Source organism: Momordica charantia, assembly GCF_013281855.1.
Source record: "Momordica charantia cultivar OHB3-1 chromosome 4 unlocalized genomic scaffold, Mcharantia_2.0 BLBB01000004.1, whole genome shotgun sequence".
Taxonomy (NCBI): Eukaryota; Viridiplantae; Streptophyta; class Magnoliopsida; order Cucurbitales; family Cucurbitaceae; genus Momordica; species Momordica charantia.
The window spans coordinates 12151334-12170919 of NW_028275162.1; the positions used below are offsets into that span (position 1 = coordinate 12151334).

A 19586-nucleotide genomic window follows, 5' to 3' on the forward strand; every position below is an offset into this window, starting at 1 on the left:
AGTTGGGAAGTACAGAAAGGGTAAGGTGAACAACTCAGTGACATATTCAACCAGGTTGTCGGTATAATATCACAGTTGTCAGACGGATGAGCAAGCTGATGAAGTCACACAGGCGAGATAGTGCATTGAGGGAGAAGATTACAGTTGGTGCTAAACTCAAGGGTAATGTCTCTAGAAAAGCAACAAACTTGGGTGGAGCGCCAAGTCATCTGGGGAATTTTCCTTCAGAGGTCGTTGGGTTCGATCGAGAAAGGAAGTGACAGGTACAGACTTATAAGGCGAGACTTGTGGCAAAGGGCTACATACAAAGGGAAGGGGGGACTATGAAGAAACCTTCTCCCTTGTAGCTATGCTTAAGTCTATTAGAATACTTTTGTCCATTGCCACATATTATGACTATGAGTTATGACAAATGGACGTCAAGACTACTTTTCTGAATGGCAATCTTGAAGAAAGTAATTATATATCTCAACCCAAAGGGTTCATAGCACAAGGTCAAGAGCAAAAGGTTTGCAAGCTTAAACGGTCTATATATGGACTGAAACAAGCATCTCGATCTTGGAACATAAGGTTTGATACTGCGATCAAATCTTATGGTTTTGACCAAAACGTTGATGAGCCTTGTGTATATAAGGAGATCGTCAATAACACCGTAGCCATCTTAGTGTTGTATATAGATGATATCCTACTCATTGGGAATGATGTAGGATAACTCACTGACATAAAGAAGTGGCTAGCGACTGAGTTCCAAATGAAGGATTTGGGAGAAGCTCAGTATGTTCTTGGCATCCAAATTCTAAGGGATCGCAAGAACAAAACGTTAGCCCTCTCTCAAGCAACTTATATCGACAAGATGCCTGTTCGATATTCAATGCAGAATTCCAAAAAAGGCTTATTACCCTTCAGGCATGGAATTCATCTGTCTAAGGAACAATGTTCTAAGACACCTCAAGAAGTTAAGGATATGAGACGTATACCCTATGCTTCAGTAGTGGGCAGCCTGATGTATGTTATGCTGTGCATTAGGCCTGACATTTTCTATGCAGTAAGGATCGTCAGTAGGTACTAATCCAACCCAGAATATGATCACTGGACTGCTGTTAAGGGAATCCTCAAGTATCTTAGGAGAACGAGGGACTACAAGCTTGTGTATGGCGCTAAGGATTTGATCCTTACACGATACACTAACTCTGACTTCCAAACAGACAAGGATTCAAGGAAATCCACGTCGGGGTCAGTATTCACTCTTAACGGAGGAGCGGTAGTTTAGCGAAGCATCAAACAAGGATGCATCGCAGACTCCACCATGGAGGCTGAGTATGTTGCAGCTTGTGAAACAGCAAAAAAGGCAGTTTGGCTTAGAAAGTTCTTGACAGATTTGGAAGTCGTTCCAAACATGGACTTGCCCGTCACACTTTATTGTGATAACAGTGGTGTTGTGGCAAATTCTAAAGAACTTCTAAGCCACAAGAGAGGCAAACACAATGAAAGGAAGTACCACCTTATATGAGAGATAGTGCAACGAGGAGATGTGATCGTCACAAAGATCGCTTCGGAGCACAACATTGCTGATCCTTTTACGAAGGCACTCACGGTTAAAGTGTTTGAAAGTCATCTAGAAAGTCTAGGTCTACGAGCTTTGTACGATTAGTCTAGGGCAAGTGGGAGAAATGTAATGGGTATAGTGTATGCCCTAGTTTATTGTATTTTCCTTTTGCTTTATGATAATGTACACCCCGCTCGAGTTTAGTTCAAGTGAGAGTGTGTTGCCCTAAACTCGTAGTTTGTATTTATGTAAAAACAAATGTATATTCAATAAAGTTTTTTTCAATAAATTTGTTGTTGAATTCATAGCATTGCATTGTCCAAAATCCAATAAACTAAACATCCAAGGTTATTTTATTGTAACCAATAAATTTGATATACTAGGTATATATTTGATATACCTCTGATATGCGAGGTATATATACGAGTGAATAATGTCCCGTGAATAACCTAAGGGGTCTATAGTATATGGATAAGGCTGGGTACCTTATCCTGGCAACACTGTGGATATGGCCCACTTTGTAAATGTTACAGACGACTCGATCCAGGTCGTTCGTGTGGTGACATGCGAGTGGCGGTATCCTATACAATGAGTTTGTATAAGACTGAACTGCGAAATAGCCAATCTTTAGATGTAACGTCGTTGACTAACAGATTGCTATTTCATAGGATGACCAGACAACTCATTGTCAATCCTGAGTGAGTTATGGACTCCTGCCCGTGAGGGCTCGTCCTTTGATCTGTATGGGTGAGAGTGGCTCGGGTTACCGACTCAATATTCCAATCATTTTGAGGACGAGACCGAGTGGGGAGCTTGAAACATAACTTCACAAGATGGAATTCACTCCTTCCCGACTTTAGGGGAGTAGATGAGTGTTCTCTTCAATGCTGACTCCGGGACTTGAACAAGGGGCCCCACCCTCTCATTGGCCCAGAGGAACTTCCGGTTATTGGTCGGAACATAACCGGGTTGTTCATTAATGGAGCAGTGGTATTTAAAGAGTAAGATGTAACTCAGGGGTAAAACGGTAATTTGACCCAACTTGAGTTACGAGCACTCGTGGAAGGTTGACTTGTCATTAATGGTCGTATATCCGTGGACACGAAAACATTCTGCAGTGAGAAGAGTGCAATTGCGGGTCTTTAGTAGAGTGACTCGTAGTTAACGAATGTTGATTACCTCGGTCAATGAGTTTGATCGATTAATCTCGCATCGTTGGAGCATCTGATCTGTAGGTCCATTAGGTCCCCTTGCTAACTCATAACGGGTAAAACGAGGATCAAGTTTTTGGAAGAATTTGAACGGTTCAGATTGCTCAAGGGAATATATGTATATTGATACATGATAATATATAGTTAATTCTAAATTAAAACTATATATTATGAGAGAAATTATTTGAATGAGATTCAAATAAAATTAATATGAATATGATTCATATTAAAACTATAGGTTATAAATTAATGCACATAAGGTGTACATTAAATCTATAGGTTATACAAGAGAGAATATGGTTTAATTAAATATGAGATATTTAATATTACATTTAATTAATTAATTATTATTTAATTATTAATTTGATTAATAATTATTTAATATATTAATTATATTAATTAATTAATATTAATTAATAACTCCCGTGCATTTTAGCAGGGGAGTGGGAAGTTTAATGACGTGGGGGTAACTCACTCGTCATTTTGTATTTTTTATTTTTTTTTGTATGCAGAACGGTTCTGCAGAAAAACAAAAGAAGAAAAACATAGAACTCCCAAGGCTTTGGTTCTCTCTCGAGCTCTCTCTCTCAATTCTCCCTATCATTCCAAACGAGTTGCTCCCACAAGCACGATCTCGAGACCCAAGAGGATAGCAAGGAAGATCGTTTGGTGGTGTTCGTCAGGAAATCATTGAAGAACTGTTCTTCAAACGTAAAGACTTTCCTCTGTATTTTCTTCTTAACACTTTTGATTTTGTTTCTCAGAAATCATGAACGAAGGTCCGCTTTCGCTCCGAGATTCACATCCCATCAATAGAGTTATTGCAAACTGGCATATCGATTTTGAAATCGTTATAGACATTGTTTTGGTTCCATTGTTGCAGAGGAGAGAGCTTGGAAGGATGAAACATATGCCATCATTAATTGGTCATTGAAGAGAGAAGAGCTTGGAAGAACTAAATATCGATAAACTTGAGAAATATTTACCAATCAAATAAATTTGGTTAAAAAAAATTAACGTTATTTAAAAATAAAATTAATCGATTTTATAAAATAATTCAAATTCAAATCTAATTGAAGACTACAATTTAATTGCTGGAAATATAAAATCAAATATAGTAAATCCCTTAAATGTGAGAATAGGAAGTTTGTTCAAATTTGGAAACTTGTAAATTCTTTAAACCTCCCAAAAATTGGTTTGGATGCAAAATATGATACTATTGGCCGTTTTATTAAAACGGGTGTCTAAATTTAACCACTACCTTAAATTTTCCTAATAATTATAGTTGATGACCAAAACGTTAATGGTTAAATTTGACGTATGAAAATAGCCAACAATACCTTAATCTGACGATTGTAGAATGTTAATAGAAAAATAATAGTTGACAAATGGGGTTCGTACAGAAAATATATCGATAGTCACAATAAGTCTTCGAGAACACTCCAAGATAAGAAAACCTGCAAAAATAAATTAGCACTCCGAGATCTTGTTGGTCTTATGCTAAATGATAATGGACAAGTAAAAAATAAATTAGACATTTGTTTTTACAAAATACAAACTACGAGTTTAGGGCAACACACCCAACAAACTCCCACTTCAACAAACTCGAGTGGGGTGTACATTATCATAAAGCAAAGGGAAAATACAATAAACTAGGGCATACACTATACCAAATTACATTTCTCCCACTTGCCCTAGACTAACTGTACAAAGCTCGTAAACCTAGACTTTCTAGATGGCCCTCAAACACTTTAGCCGTGAGTGCTTTTGTAAAAGGATCAGCAATATTGTGCTCTGTAGCGATCTTCGTGACAATCACATCTCCTCGCTGCACTATCTCCCGTATAAGGTGGTACTTCCTTTCGATGTGTTTGCCAATCTTATGGCTTCGAGGTTCTTTAGAATTTGCCACAGCACCACTGTTATCACAATAAAGTGTGATGGGCAAGTTCATGTTTGGAACGACGTCCAAATCTGTCAAGAACTTTCTAAGCCAAACCGCCTCTTTTGCTGCTTCACAAGCTGCAACATACTCAGCCTCCATCGTGGAGTCTGCGATGCATCCTTGTTTGATGCTTCGCCAAACTACCGCTCCTCCGTTAAGAGTGAATACTGACCTCGACGTGGATTTCCTTGAATCCTTGTCTGTTTGGAAGTCAGAGTCAGTGTATCCTGTAAGGATCAAATCCTTAGCGCCATACACGAGCTTGTAGTCCCTCGTTCTCCTAAGATACTTGAGGATTCCCTTAACAGTAGTCCAGTGATCATATCCTTGGTTGGATTGGTACCTACTGACCATCCCTACCGGAAAGCAAATGTCAGGCCTCGTGCACAGCATAGCGTACATCAAGCTACCCACTGCTGAAGCATAGGGTATACGTCTCATATCCTCAACTTCTTGAGGTGTCTTAGGACATTGTTCCTTAGACAGATGAATTCCATGCCTGAAGGGTAACAAACCTTTCTTGGAATTCTGCATCGAATATCGAACAAGTATCTTGTCGATATAAGTTACTTCAGATAGGGCTAACGTTCTGTTATTGCGATCCCTTAGAATTTGGATGCCAAGAACATACTGAGCTTCTCCGAACTCTTTCATTTGGAACTCAGTCGCTAGCCACTTCTTTATGTCAGTGAGGTATCCTACATCATTTCCAATGAGTAGGATATCATCCACGTACAACACTAAGAAGGCTACGGTGTTGTTGACGATCTTCTTGTATACACAAGGCTCATCAACGTTTTGGTCAAAACCATAACTTGTTTGAGTCCATATATGGACCGTTTAAGCTTGCAAACCTTTTGCTCTTGACCTTGTTCTATGAACCCTTCGGGTTCAGAAAAGCAGTCTTGACGTCCATTTGCCATATCTCATAGTCATAATATGTGGCAATGGACAAAAGTATTCTAATAGACTTAAGCATAGCTACACGGGAGAAGGTTTCTTCATAGTCCACCCCTTCCCTTTGTGTGTAGCCTTTTGCCACAAGTCTCGCCTTATAGGTTTGTACCTTTCCTTCAGCGTCTCGTTTTCGCTTGTAGATCCATTTGCACCCTATGGGTTTTACCCTGTCAAGTTGATCTACAAGTTCTCAAACGGAATTGAAGTACATCAACTCCATTTCCAGGTCCATTGCTTTGACCAATTTGTCCTTGTCAGTATCTTCTATTGCCTTTTTGTAGGTCAATGGATCCTCGACGCCGTCATCAGGTATGACGACTTGAGTTTCAGTTAAACCCACGTAGCGGTCAGGTTGTGACACAATCCTCCCACTACGTCAAGGCACCCTCAACACTTGAGGTGGATGTGACTGACGCGATGTGCTAGCTTTACCAACAACTCTTGTTGTAGTGCCAGTTTGATCAACAACTCATGTTGACATGTTTGTAGCCTCTTCAGAAATCTTGTTAATTACTACCTTACTCCGTGGTTTATGATCTCGAACATGGCCTTCTTCTAAGAAAGTAGCATTTGTCGATACAAACACTCTGTTTTCTTTATGATCGAAGAAGAGACCACCTCTCGTCTCTTTAGGGTAACCTACGAATAGGCATACTTTTGAACGAGGTTCTAGTTTCTTGGGGTTAGTCATGAGCACGTGTGTCGGGCATCCCCAAATGCGAAAGTGACGTAAACTAGGTTTACGATCCTTCCACAGCTCAAAGGGTGTTTCAGAAACACTCTTTGATGGAACTACATTCAAAATATAAACTACAGTCTCCACTGCATAACACCAAAACGAGTTAGGCAACTGAGCATAGCTCATCATTGATCGAACCATGTCCAACAAGGTTCTGTTTCTCCTTTCTGATACACCGTTTTGTTGAGGTGTACCAGGGGCTGAGAGTTGGGACGTGATTCCATGTTCTATCATATAGTCCTGGAATCTCAAGCCCATATACTCTTCACCCCGATCGGATCGAAGTGTTTTAATGGTTTTACCTAATTGATTTTCAACTTCAGTCTTGTACTCCTTGAACTTTTCAAGGGCTTAAGACTTATGTTGCATTAGGTATAAATAACCATACCTTGAATAATCATCCATAAAAGAGATGAAGTATTCATACCCTCCTCGAGCTCTAACATTCATCGGACCACAAAGGTCTGAATGTATAAGTTCTAAGGGCTCTTTGGCTCTATAACCTTTTCCTGTAAAAGGTCTTTTAGTCATCTTGCCTTCAAGAAAAGACTCACATGGTGGTAAATAATCGTCTTCTAACTTACTTAGAATGTCATTAACCAACCTCCCAATCCTATTGAGATTAATGTGACCTAATCTTAATTGCCAAAGATAGGTATCTTCCTTTTGAGAAACTTTTTGCCTTTTATTTTGAGTTCTAGCATTTTTAAACAACTCGGTATTTAAAACTGCTTTCGTTATGGTTGGTCTTAGCACATATAAGTTGTTTTCAAGTAAAGCTGAACGAATATTAACAACATTTCTTGAAATGAACGCTTCATTTAAATGAAATGAAATTGAATACATCTGTTCCAACAAAGAAGAAATTGAAATTAAGTTCCTTTTAATTTTAGGAACAACGTACACATTACCTAATAATATATACATATTCTTATTTGTAAACAACTTGAGCTCCCCTACCGCCACAGCTGAGACGACCTCTCCCGTTCCGATCTTGAGAGTCATTTCTCCGTCGTCAAGCTGCCTCCAGGAACTAATTCCCTGAAATGAAGAACAAACGTGATTAGTGGCTCCTGAATCCAGTATCCAGGCGGAGTCATCATTCTCCACTAAACATGTTTCCAATACAAGTAAATCATATTTACCTTGGTTGGCTTTTTTCTTTTCGGCCAAGTACTTTGGGCAGTTGCGCTTCCAATGCCCGTCCATATTGCAGTGGAAACACTTTCCTTTCTCTGCAACCTTGACCTTGCTTTTCTGGGCAGCAGCAGCTGAGTCAGGTTTAGACCCTTTACCAGCAGCCTTCTTCCTCTTAAAAGTCTTACTTCCAGAAGAAGAGGGCACAGACTTAGTTCCAGAGGATGATCCTCTGTTGAACCTCTTTGAGGTGGCAACATTTGCCTCCCCTTCTTGTCCCTTACATTTCATTAGAGACTGGTAGGTCTGCAGCTCGTTTAGGAGCGTGGTAAGAGTGTACTCCAGCTTATTCATAACCGCATTGCTGCGGAATGGAAGGCAACTCTTCATAAGAGATTCCAGAATAAAGCTGACTTGACTCTGCTCTTCTATAACGGCCCCGTTCGACTCAGCCACGTTGAAGTGGACCATCAGGTTGAGAACGTGTTCTCGCACTAAGGAGCCCTCCTTCATGCGGGAGTTGTAAATGAACTTAAGGGCTTCATGTCGAGCCTGTGAGGACGGTTGTCCAAACATGCTCTGCAGCGAGTCCATGATCTCCTTAGCGGTGACCGTGTCCTCGTGCTTCTTAGCAAGCACATCAGATATGCTCGTCAAGATGTAGACCTTGGCCTTGTCATTGGCCTTGATCCACCTGTCATAGGCGTTGCGCACCGCCACAGTGGCGTTCGGCGCAGGAGCTTGAGGACAATCCTATTGCAAGACGAACCTAAGATCATCTATCACGAGAATAGTGTTTAGGTTTGACTTCCATTGTTTGTAATTTTCGCCATTAAGTCTTTGCGCGGCTAAGAGTGCAATAATGGAAGTAGACATGCTGAAAGTAAAAACAAATCTATATTAGTTTCATGCATTAACCTTGTAAACCCAATCAAAATTTTAGCAAAAGTAATTAAGCACCCTAACAAAATTGTTTTGCAACGACGCTTCAGTAATTTAGAGCAACAGCCACCGTAGGGCAGACAGGTACTCCTTCACTGAATTGAGACATTCTCAACTAAATTTTACACCAGAATAACTCTTATTCCTATAAATTTTAGTCATCGTTTATTTGGTCAGGAAATTGCTAACTAACTTAACAACTCCTCGTAAGTGTGACCCAACATTTTCGGACCTTAGAGGTCCACCCCAATAATCTTGCCGTAGGGAAGGAAAATATTGGAGCAAAACCTAAGAGACTCCTATCCATTTCTGGAGTTTGCCTTGGTTTTGATTTCCATACAATGAACCCTCCGTAGGGATGGTCGTTCCAGGACGACACGCAGGTCATGTATGAAACCTCACGGTGCAAACCTATGGCGGGACCGTAGGATGTGTTGTCACACGTCCTTCTCCCACTTACTATGAACACTATCTCCATTCACCTAGATATTGAACCATGCAAACACCTTTCGTAGGGAGGCCGCGCCCAGGGCGACACGAAGCCGAGCATGGAACTCACAGCGTGAATTTAAAGGAGAACGTGAGAGAGAGAGTAAAGTATGTTATATATACTTTTGTATATCAAATATATACGCTGTATATTACATATTCTCTTTTGCTCCCACTTAGTATTCTAAGACTAGGGTATATTACTTAGATAAATCCCGGCTAAGTAAAATTAACTAAGTGATTTTTTTAGTCGGCCCAATATAACTATTATATCGGAACTTGTACAATAATGTTTTAGTTCGTTAAACACTTTAATAAACCAACAATATTATTGCTTGTATATAAAATATTGTCTAATTCAACCTCTAGGTCGGTTCCTAGGTAGAGGTGTTCTGTTAGGGTTGACTTTTTACTGCAGAAACATGTGTCGGTAGCCCTGTTTGACCACGTTTCTGACCCATTTCCCATTATTATTTGCCAAAAAGGACCATATATTCTTAAAGTAGAACATACATAGATTATTTATGCATAAAAGTCAAACTATGGTACTTTAGAAAAAATATGAGATAAATGCAGTCAAAGTTGGAAGAAAATAACAGAATTCTGTCTTTTGCAGAATTGCGCTTGGCGCATTTTTGGAAGGCAATTTGTCAAAACGCACGTTTTGATTAATGAAGGGCAAGGAGGACATTTCCCACGTGTTCAAAACCGTGAGTCCAAGTCCAAGTGAGGTGGTTAGGTGAATCTCAACCCTTTTCCACCTAAAATGGAGGGGAGTTTCAACCAACCTATGGTGCTATAAAAGGAAGCCATCCATCCCTCAGCAAATCATCCCTTCCAAGCTTCATTTCATCTTCTTTTAGATGCTCTCTAGTTGTAGAACACGTTTTTAGGGTTTATGTTCATGTTCTAGTTGTTCATTTCTTTATTTTTCACGCTTTTACCATTCGTAGTGCTTTTAATTCAAGTTCTTACTTCCGTTCTTTGTTCATTCTGTTCTTTTAAAGTTCTTTAGCGAGTTTCAACTCTCCTCACGCTCGAGAGAGAGGAGGGTTAAGCTAGAACTTCTTGTACGGCTCGTTTATTCATTTAAATTCAATGAAAAATACTTTCTTTATGTTTTCGTGCATTTACTTTCATTTAATTATGTTCTAAATTAGTTATCAACCTCCTTGTGGAATGCCTCAACACGCTCGGGATTTTGGCCAGATTGCGTCTGGCACTTTTTTGGGTTGGTTTCTAAAAACTTCTCTTTATATCTTTTTTCCATTTGGGCAATGGGAACTTGATTTATACACTAAAGCCCAACCTTGGGAAAGGTGAGTTAGGTAAAATAATAGGAAACCAATATGGGATGTGACTTAGGAATAAGCGCATAAAACATGGTCCTAGGCATAGGCCCTCTGACCCACAATGCAAATGAGTTGGTAGATATTCTCTAGGATTGTAATCACACATAGAAATATGATTGTAGGTTACCCTAGCCTCTGCAGCAACCAAAAGCGGTAGTGAAAGAGTAGAACTCAAATCCCAAGATAAGTCAGGAATTGCGCCTGGTGCATTTTCTCAACATAGTGTGTTTTCCATGTTTTGCATCAGAACTAAGGTAGGAGACAAGGAGGTTGAGTTTCATTAAATTGCTTGATAGTTAAAACCCCAAACAACACATTTCACCATTATTTTCTTCCTAAATCACAATTGCATATTTGAACTATTTCACTGCATTACTTTATTTTGAAAAGCAACAAGTCCCTGAGGATTCGACCTTGGATTACTTCCGAGTATTACTTGTGACCGTGTGCGCTTGCATGAGTCTCTAATCTTTTTAAAGGTAGAGAAAATCCCAACAAGTTTTTGCCGCCGTTGCCGGGGACTTGAGTTTTCAAATCATATTCTTTTCAAGTGAATTATTTCATTGTGTGATTGTTGCATACGTCTGTCCTTGGAATTAACTGTTATATCTAACCTTTAAGGGAGTTGTGTATGAGCACAGGGTCTGGTTGGTTGACCTTTGATCCAGTGATTGAAAGAACCCTTAAGAGGAGAAGGCGTGAGCAGAGGTTAAGAAAAGATAAAGAAAGTAAAAAAAAGAAAGAAGTTGAAGAAGAAGAGACCATCGAGATGAATAGAAATGCACAAGATTCTCCACCGCCACAGAATCCACCTGTGAATGGAGATATGGCAGATAAAGGAGCAGCAAACCGAGCAGGAGAAATTCCTAATCCGATCCTTTTAGCAGATAATCGAGATGTAGCCATGCGAAATTATATCACTCATGCGTTCCACAACCTAAATTCAGGGATAAATAATCCTTTACCCCAAGCCGCACAGTTCGAGCTCAAGCCAGTCATGTTCCAGATGTTACAGACGATGGGCCAGTTCGGAGGATTGACTAATGAAGATCCTTACTCCCATCTCAAATTCTTTATTGAAATAGCTAATGCATTTCAACTTCCTGGTGTTTCTGAGGATGCACTAAGATTAAAAATGTTTCCTTTTTCTCTCAGGGATGGTGCAAGGACTTGGCTAAACGCGTTAGAACCAAACTCTATCAACACATGGGCAGAACTGACGGAGAAATTTTTGGCAAAGTACCACACTTTGACCAGGAACGCAGACCTCCGAGAGGACATTATGTCTTTTAGACAAAAGGAGAACGAAGCAGTTCAAGAAGCTTGGGAGCGTTTTAAGGAGTTACTTAGAAGATGCCCGAGCCATGGATTGCCCGCATGTGTGCAGATTGAACAATTCTATAGAGGATTGGATCGTTCATCAAGGATGATGTTGAACACCGCAGCCAATGGCTCGTTGTTAGAGAAGTCGGTAAATGAGATCGTTGATATCTTGAATAAAATGACAGACATTAATGACCAAGGCGAAATAGGAAGGTCATTATCAAAGAAGCAAGTATCAGCTGGAATCCTTAAGTTAGACACAGTAGCTTCAATGTAAGCCCAAATGGGGGCTATGAACCAAATGTTAAAGCAGTTGACAATGGAGAAGGAAACCAAAACTGTCACTTCGGCGATACCTGAACCCTCTCCTATTTTGCAAATTTCAGATATATCTTGTGTCTATTGTGGTTATAAGCACTTGTATGAGAACTGTCCAGCTAATCCAGCGTCTATTTTTTATGTAGGTCAAGGTGCCCAGCGGAATTTCAACCCGTATTCAAACACTTACAACCCTGGATGGAGGCACCATCCAAACTTTTTCTGGAGTAACCAAGGAGTAGCTAGTAGCAGTGCACAAGCACCCGCTCAACAATACAAGCAAAACTATACTCCTCCTTGTTTCCACTCAACCGGCGTCGCAGCCTCAACAATACAATCAGCAAAGAGGTCAAAATACTACACAGCAAAGTGGTAGCAACGCAAGTTTGGAGGCCATGATGAAAGAGTTCATGACAAGAACTGATGCTACGATAAGAAGCTTGGAGATGCAAGTGGGGCAGATTGCAAATGACCAGAAATCTAGACCCCAAGGTACATTGCCTGGACACACAGAAAACCCGAAGCGAGATCGTGAGGGAAAGGAGCACTGTAAGGCGGTTATCACAAGAAGCGGATAAAGTTATGAAAAACCCTCACTTCCAGACGAAGGAACTCATGTAGTTACACCTGTTCCTGCATCCACCTCCAATCCACAACAAGAAGAGAAAGCAGAACCTGTAAGTTCAGAAGAAAGAGATAAGAAGGCGGATAAAGGTAAGCAAGTAGTGCCCAGCACTACTCCACAGGTAGGTAATATTAAGATTCCTCCACCTTTCCCCCAAAGGCTAGTTAAAAAGAATCAGGATGGTCATTTTAAGAAGTTCTTTGAGATTCTAAAACAGTTGCATATCAATATACCTCTCATAGATGCTTCAGAACAAATGCCTAACTACATTAAGTTTTTAAAGGACATCATATCTAGGCGTAAGAAGTTAGGTGAGCATGAGACGGTAGCCTTGACAAAGTGTAGTAGTGATGCTCTAGGGAATCCATTGCCTGTTAAATGTAAGGACCCAGGAAGTTTTACCATCCCCTGCTCAATAGGAGGTAAGAACCTAGGAAGAGCATTGTGTGACTTAAGAGCAAGCATTAATCTTATGCCTTTTTCTATCTTTAAAGAGTTAAATATAGGAGAAGCTCGTCCCACTACTGTCACTTTACAACTAGCTGATAGATCCATAAAGAAACCGGAAGGAAAAATAGAAGATGTGCTTGTTAAAGTTGATAAGTTTATTTTTCCAGCCGATTTCATAATTTTGGACTGTGAAGCAGATCTTGAGGTGCCGATCATTCTTGGGAGGCCATTCTTAGCAACTGGAGATACGGTTTTCAATGTTAGGAAAGGAGAGATCATGATGAAGGTCAATGATGAACAGGTAACCTTCAATGTCCTCGATGCGATGCGTCTCCCGGATGAAGTCGAGGAGTGCTCTACAATAGGAGCAATCATGGAGGAACTCCAGCAAATGATGGTGGAAGACTTGGAAGCAGATTTGGAGGCCGTAGAAAAAGAATCCAAAATTGCGCCTGGCGCAATTTTGCCCCAATTTGAGCATTTTGAGTTTTTGCAGCCGACAATAGCGGATTTGAAGGCCTTGCAACCTTCCATCATTGAACCTCCAGAATTGGAAAAGAAACCTCTACCTTCTAATTTAAAATATGCTTATTTGGGTTTAAACGATACTTTGCCCGTTATCATTTCTTCATATTTGTCTAATGAACATGAATCTTTGCTTTTGCAGGTTTTATCAAAGTACAAGAGGGCTATTGGATGGACCATAGCGGACATAAGAGGAATTAGCCATACATTTTGCATGCACAAAATCATCCTGGAGGAAGGAGCCACCAATTCTATCGAGTGCCAAAGGAGGCTTAACCCGAAAATGAAAGAGGTGGTCAAAAAGGAAATCATAAAATGGTTAGATGCTAGAGTGATCTACCCCATTTCAGATAGCAGTTGGGTTAGCCCGGTTCAATGCGTTCCCAAGAAGGGTGGTATGACTGTGATTACAAACGATGACAACGAGTTGATCCCAACTAGAACGGTGACTGGTTGGAGAGTGTGTATGGACTACCGTCGGTTAAACAAGGTAACTCGAAAAGACCATTTTCCATTACCCTTTATTGACCAAATGCTTGATCGTCTTGCAGGGAAGGAATGTTATTGTTTCCTCGATGGGTATTCGGGTTACAACCAGATTACTATAGCTCCGGAGGACCAAGAAAAGACCACGTTCATGTGTCCCTATGGGACATTTGCATTCCGGAGAATGTCGTTCGGTCTTTGTAATGCTCCCGCTACCTTCCAAAGATGCATGACCGTTATTTTTTCAGACATGATAGAAAGCACGGTAGAGATTTTTATGGATGATTTTTCTGTGTTTGGTGAGTGGTTTGATGTTTGTTTAGAGAACTTAGAGAATGTTTTAAAAAGGTGTGAAGAGACTAACCTTGTGCTTAATTGGGAGAAGTGTCATTTTATGGTACGTGAAGGTATAGTCTTAGGTCACAGAATTTCAGAAAAAGGAATTGAGGTCGATAGGGCTAAAATAGATGTGATTGCTAAACTACCCCCTCCTACAACTGTAAAAGGTGTTAGAAGTTTCTTAGGACACGCGGGTTTCTACCGCCGTTTTATAAAAGATTTTGCGAAAATTTCTAAGCCCTTGTGTCAGTTATTGGAAGTGGATCGACCCTTTGTTTTTTATGCACATTGTTTGAAAGCTTTTGAGACACTTAAGAAAGCACTTAGCTCAGCACCTATCATAATTGAACCAGATTGGAACTTGCCATTTGAACTAATGTGTGATGCAAGTCATTTTGCTGTAGGTGTGATGTTGGGTCAACGGAAAGGTAAAATTTTTCATCCTGTTTATTATGCAAGTAAAACTTTGAATAGTAGTTAGTTGAACTATACGGTGATTGAGAAAGAACTTTTGGCTGTTGTTTTCGCATTTGATATTCGTTCATATTTGATTGGGACAAAAGTGATCATTTATTTTAATTAAAATATATTTTAAATTTATCTTTCTTTAAAAAGGTTTTTAACATTATTTTTAAAGCTATTTATCTCTTATTTTGAATACTAATTTATTTTTATGTCAAAAATTTTTTTATTCTTTTTTTATGGCGAACAAGGAGATTAAAAATTAACTTGATGATTTTCGTGTACTTGCACGGAAGTCATAACTCCACGAAAGCACATTACTTAGCCGTCATTATAGAATTTTGACATAGTCATTTCAAAATTAATTTGCACATAAAATCTATAATTTTGTCAAAAAAAAAGTACTAAAATAAGTATCAAAATCATTCAATTTTTCGCCCAAAAGCAACCCAAAAACATTCAATTTTCAGCCCCAAAACAACGAAAAATAATCTCGAAAATTGTAAAATTATACACCGAAAATAGTCCAAAAATTTCAATTTTCAGCTCCAAAATAGTCCCGAAAATTATTAAATTTTACACCTAAAACAGTCCAAGGAGTTCCAATTTTCAGCCCCGAAAACAGTCCCAAAAGTTGTTAAATTTTATAGCAAAAAATCACATGCAAATCAACCTAAAAATTCCTACCAATATGTATGCGAAAAAGAAAACAACCGACTTTACTCACCTATAGAGAGAATACCCACATAATGGAGGGAGATTTGTCAAAGGTTGCCGAAACAAAGGGTCTGAACGTCGGGGGTTGGACTTTCGTAGGTTCTCACCGTAACTTCCACCAGATTGATGGGATATGAGATGAGACAGATGATATGCTTGATTTTAGAGGGAGAAAGAATTGGCCGGCCAAATGACGGTCAGATGACAGGCATTGCCCGTCATTGAAATGAAACGATGACGGTAAGATGGCCGTCATCTATTCGAGTATCCTTGTTTCTTTTTCAATGACAGACGGTTTTAATGACGAGCAATGCCCGTCATGATAAGTTTTGTTTTAATGACGGGTATGCCCATCATGAAAGGTTAACCATGGCGAGCAATGACCGACATATTTATGAGTGTCCTTGTTCCTTTTCATTTTTCATGGCGGTTGTCGACTGTCATTGTATGTACGTCATGGTTTGTGCATCATTTTATGTTCTTCATCATTTGTACAACATTGTTTGTGCATCATCGTTTGTACGTCATTATTTGTGCGTTGTGGAATGACTATATTTCATAACGGATATTGACCATCATTATTTCGTGAATAATTTAATTAAAAAATAGTTGGTCAACAATTACGTGGCTAACCAATTATATTTTCTTCAAACCTATTTACAAAATAATATCTCAATAAAATTAGCTAATTGATATAGAACTAAAACTTTTAACACGTTTATCTATTCTAAAACAATATAATTCATAAACTAACTTAAGATTATATTTTCGAAACTCATTTGATCAAAAGTAAATTAAAAAAAATACAAATTTGATCATGACCTCTACTTTAGAATAACTCGAAACTAACCAACTATATTTTCTTCCAACTTATTTACAAAATTATATCTCAATACTTCAATCAAAAACTAATTTATGCAACTAAAACTAATTTGAACACCATGATCTATTCTATAACTTTAACTCAAAAAATAACCTTAGACTCAATACACAATTAATCAAAATTATATCAAACAAGTACAAATTTCAACACGATCTCTTTACTTTAGAATAACTCAAAACTAACAAACCATATAATCTCCTTTCAACATATTCACCTAAAATAATATCTCAATATTGCAACTCAAAACTAATCAACCATATCTCTCTCAATATCTCAACTTGACCTCTACTTTTACCTCTTTTAGAATAATCCAAAATTAACTAAATGCAATAACATACTACACATGATTCATGTAGGCCCATCCATCCCTCGATAAACTGCATTCAACAGCAATCAAACACTTCTATATATAAACTTCCATATATAATTAGCACCCTTCTACACAAAAAAAAAAAACCAAATGATCAACCACCAATTCCTAAAAAAAGTACATTCGGCAACAATCCAACACTTATATATAAACTTCCATATATCTTTAACATTCTTTTACACAAAAAATGAATAGGATCACCCATTCCTCCACAAAGGTCATTAAGCAACAATCTAACTCTAATATAAATAAAAAAGTATTTCCACTCTACTAATACTAACTACAGAAACAACATCCAACACTAATATGAACAAAAAAGTATTTCCATTATACTAATACTGCTCAGAGAGTAACACAACCCAAATACTTGCATCAAAAAAACAAAATAAACGAATCCATAAGTAGGCCTACACAAATATTCCAACAAAGTTGCACATTATATTTTAATCTCATCAATTTCTTCTTGTACATATGCACTTTTGCTATTAAACTACAAAAACGAAAGTCAATCCTAATATAAGAATAAATCGATATATAAACACATAAAGATAGATAGTAATACGTACAAGTTCATTTATAGGAGTACTAGAATTGTGGACTCGTATATACTTTTCCACATAGTACCCGCACTCTCTAGACCCCTCTTGACGACGACACTACATATAGAAGATTTGAAAACTAACATAATTACGAGTTACACAAAAGAACTACATACCATTTAGCACTGATGCACTAGATGACTATTTGATGGAGAAACATCAAATTAAGAGATGAAAAGACTAAGACTTACCCTTGTGCCTATAGATGAAATTGGTTGCAGAAAAAGCAGTGCTGCTTTAGCAATTCTGGGCCCTCCAAAATAAATGGGGTCAGTGCTTCACCTAGGTAGAAAAAATTGTTGTCCTAGTAAAATTGTGGAGAAAAAATAAAATAACCCTCCAAAATCATGTGGTTGAGGGTTGTAAAATACCCACTAACATGAACGACCTCTCAATCTTAGCTTTTTTGGAAAGTCGTCTTGTTACTCTTCACACGAGATTTCCGAAGAAATTAAGTTTCGTGGAGTTGAACTTTTATATTGTTTGTATGTGTTTTATAGTGGATTCAATCTCTAATCCTTATCCTCTGATTCTTTCTCTCGAACTTGATGTGAAGATATATGTTATTGAATTTGGATCGAAGTTATATGTTCATCGAAAGTTTTCAAGTCTTCAAGTATTCAAAGTCTTCAAGTTGGTCTTCGAATCTTCAAGTCTTCAAAGAGTCTTCAGTTTGGTGTGAATTCTCTCAATTCTGAACCCCCCAAAATGAATGAGATCCCCTCTATTTATAGAGGTTTCCATAGGCTTTGGTGGGCCATTGGGCTTGGATAATTTTGGGTCAAGCCCAATTCTTTAAATGGATTTATTTAAATTTAAATATTAATCCCCTGGTAAATTGGGTTTTGGGCTAAGTTTGTGAACTAAATCGATTTCAAGCCCAATACTCATATGACCCAATTACATATTTTAATTGTGAAATTATCTTTAATTCTAATTTAGGGTTAATATATAATTAATCCCTAAATAAAATAGATAATGACGTGGCCGTTTATGATTGGCCCAAATTTTTTGGTTCTACAAATGTCCCCTTTTCGAAATTTATGCCAAATATAATTGTGGCCAAATTTCGAAAATATTGTGCAATCAAAAAGATGAATTTAAGTCATAATTTTGAAAAAAGAAAATATTAATGGTGGACCAAGATATCGTTGTAGGTCCAATTAACAATAAATTTGCACAATTTAAAATGAGACATCTGAAATTTATCCATTGAAATTTAAATGATCTTCAAAAGTTTTTTTTTAACTTTGAATTTAATTTAAAAGTCAAAATATGATTCAAATTCAAATTTGGGATAAATTTGAAAATTTGGAATTTATCCTAACTTTAAATTGAACGTTGGATTTTAGTTCAAATTTGAATTTTGGATTAAATTTGAACATATGGAATTTATCCAATCCAATTTAAAAGTCAGAATATAATTTGAATTCAAATTTGGGATGAATTCAATTTTTTTTTTATCCAACTTTAAATTAAACGTTGGATTTATGGTTCAAATTTGAATTTTGGATCAAATTTGAAAACATGAAATTTATCAAACGTAATTTAAAAGTTTGAAAATAGTTCAAATTCAAATTTGAGACAAATTTGAAAATTTGGATTTAAATTTAATATCCAATCAAATTTAGAATTTGAATGAAGAATCATATTTGGGGCGGATTTGAGTTAAAATCCTATCAGATTTCGATTTGATTTGAGTCAAATTTAAGAATCCAATCAAATTCTAACCATAATTTGAAAACGAAAATCATATTTGAGCTGGGATTTGATTTGGGTCAAATATAATTTAAGAATCAAATCAGATTTTCAATCATAATTTGAAAAAGAATCCAATTCAAATTAGGATTTGGATTATTCTTCTGGTTTGAACCCCAAGTATTTGCCTATAAATTGAGCCTTCACGTGCATTTGTAGAAGCACAACAGAAGTCCAGAAAAGGTTGGCTTCAAAATTCCTTCCTTTTTTTTTCCTTAAATTCTTCGCTTCTAGTATTCACATTCTTCCCTTCTTTATGCAGCTTTGGATTATCATTGAGGTTACCATCTTCCGTTCGTCCATCTTATTTCGATCGACAAAGAGTAAGAAATTTATTCTTACTATTTCTGCAAATTTTTTAATCCTTATTAAACATTGGCCAAAAGGATTTATTTTATTTAGAAGTCAATAAT

The 19586-nt window shown here is 37.7% G+C and overlaps 1 non-coding gene and 1 pseudogene across 1 annotated transcript; one reads left to right on the forward strand and one right to left on the reverse strand.

The window, feature by feature from the left end:
* The window catches only part of LOC148211821 (uncharacterized), an 81651-nt pseudogene extending 66684 nt beyond the window's left edge, over window positions 1-14967 (forward strand).
* On the reverse strand, window positions 11583-11689 carry LOC148211823 (small nucleolar RNA R71). Its single transcript, XR_015790635.1, has one exon. It is a non-coding gene; the product is annotated as a small nucleolar RNA R71 (small nucleolar RNA).
* Window positions 14968-19586: the final 4619 nt, after the last annotated feature.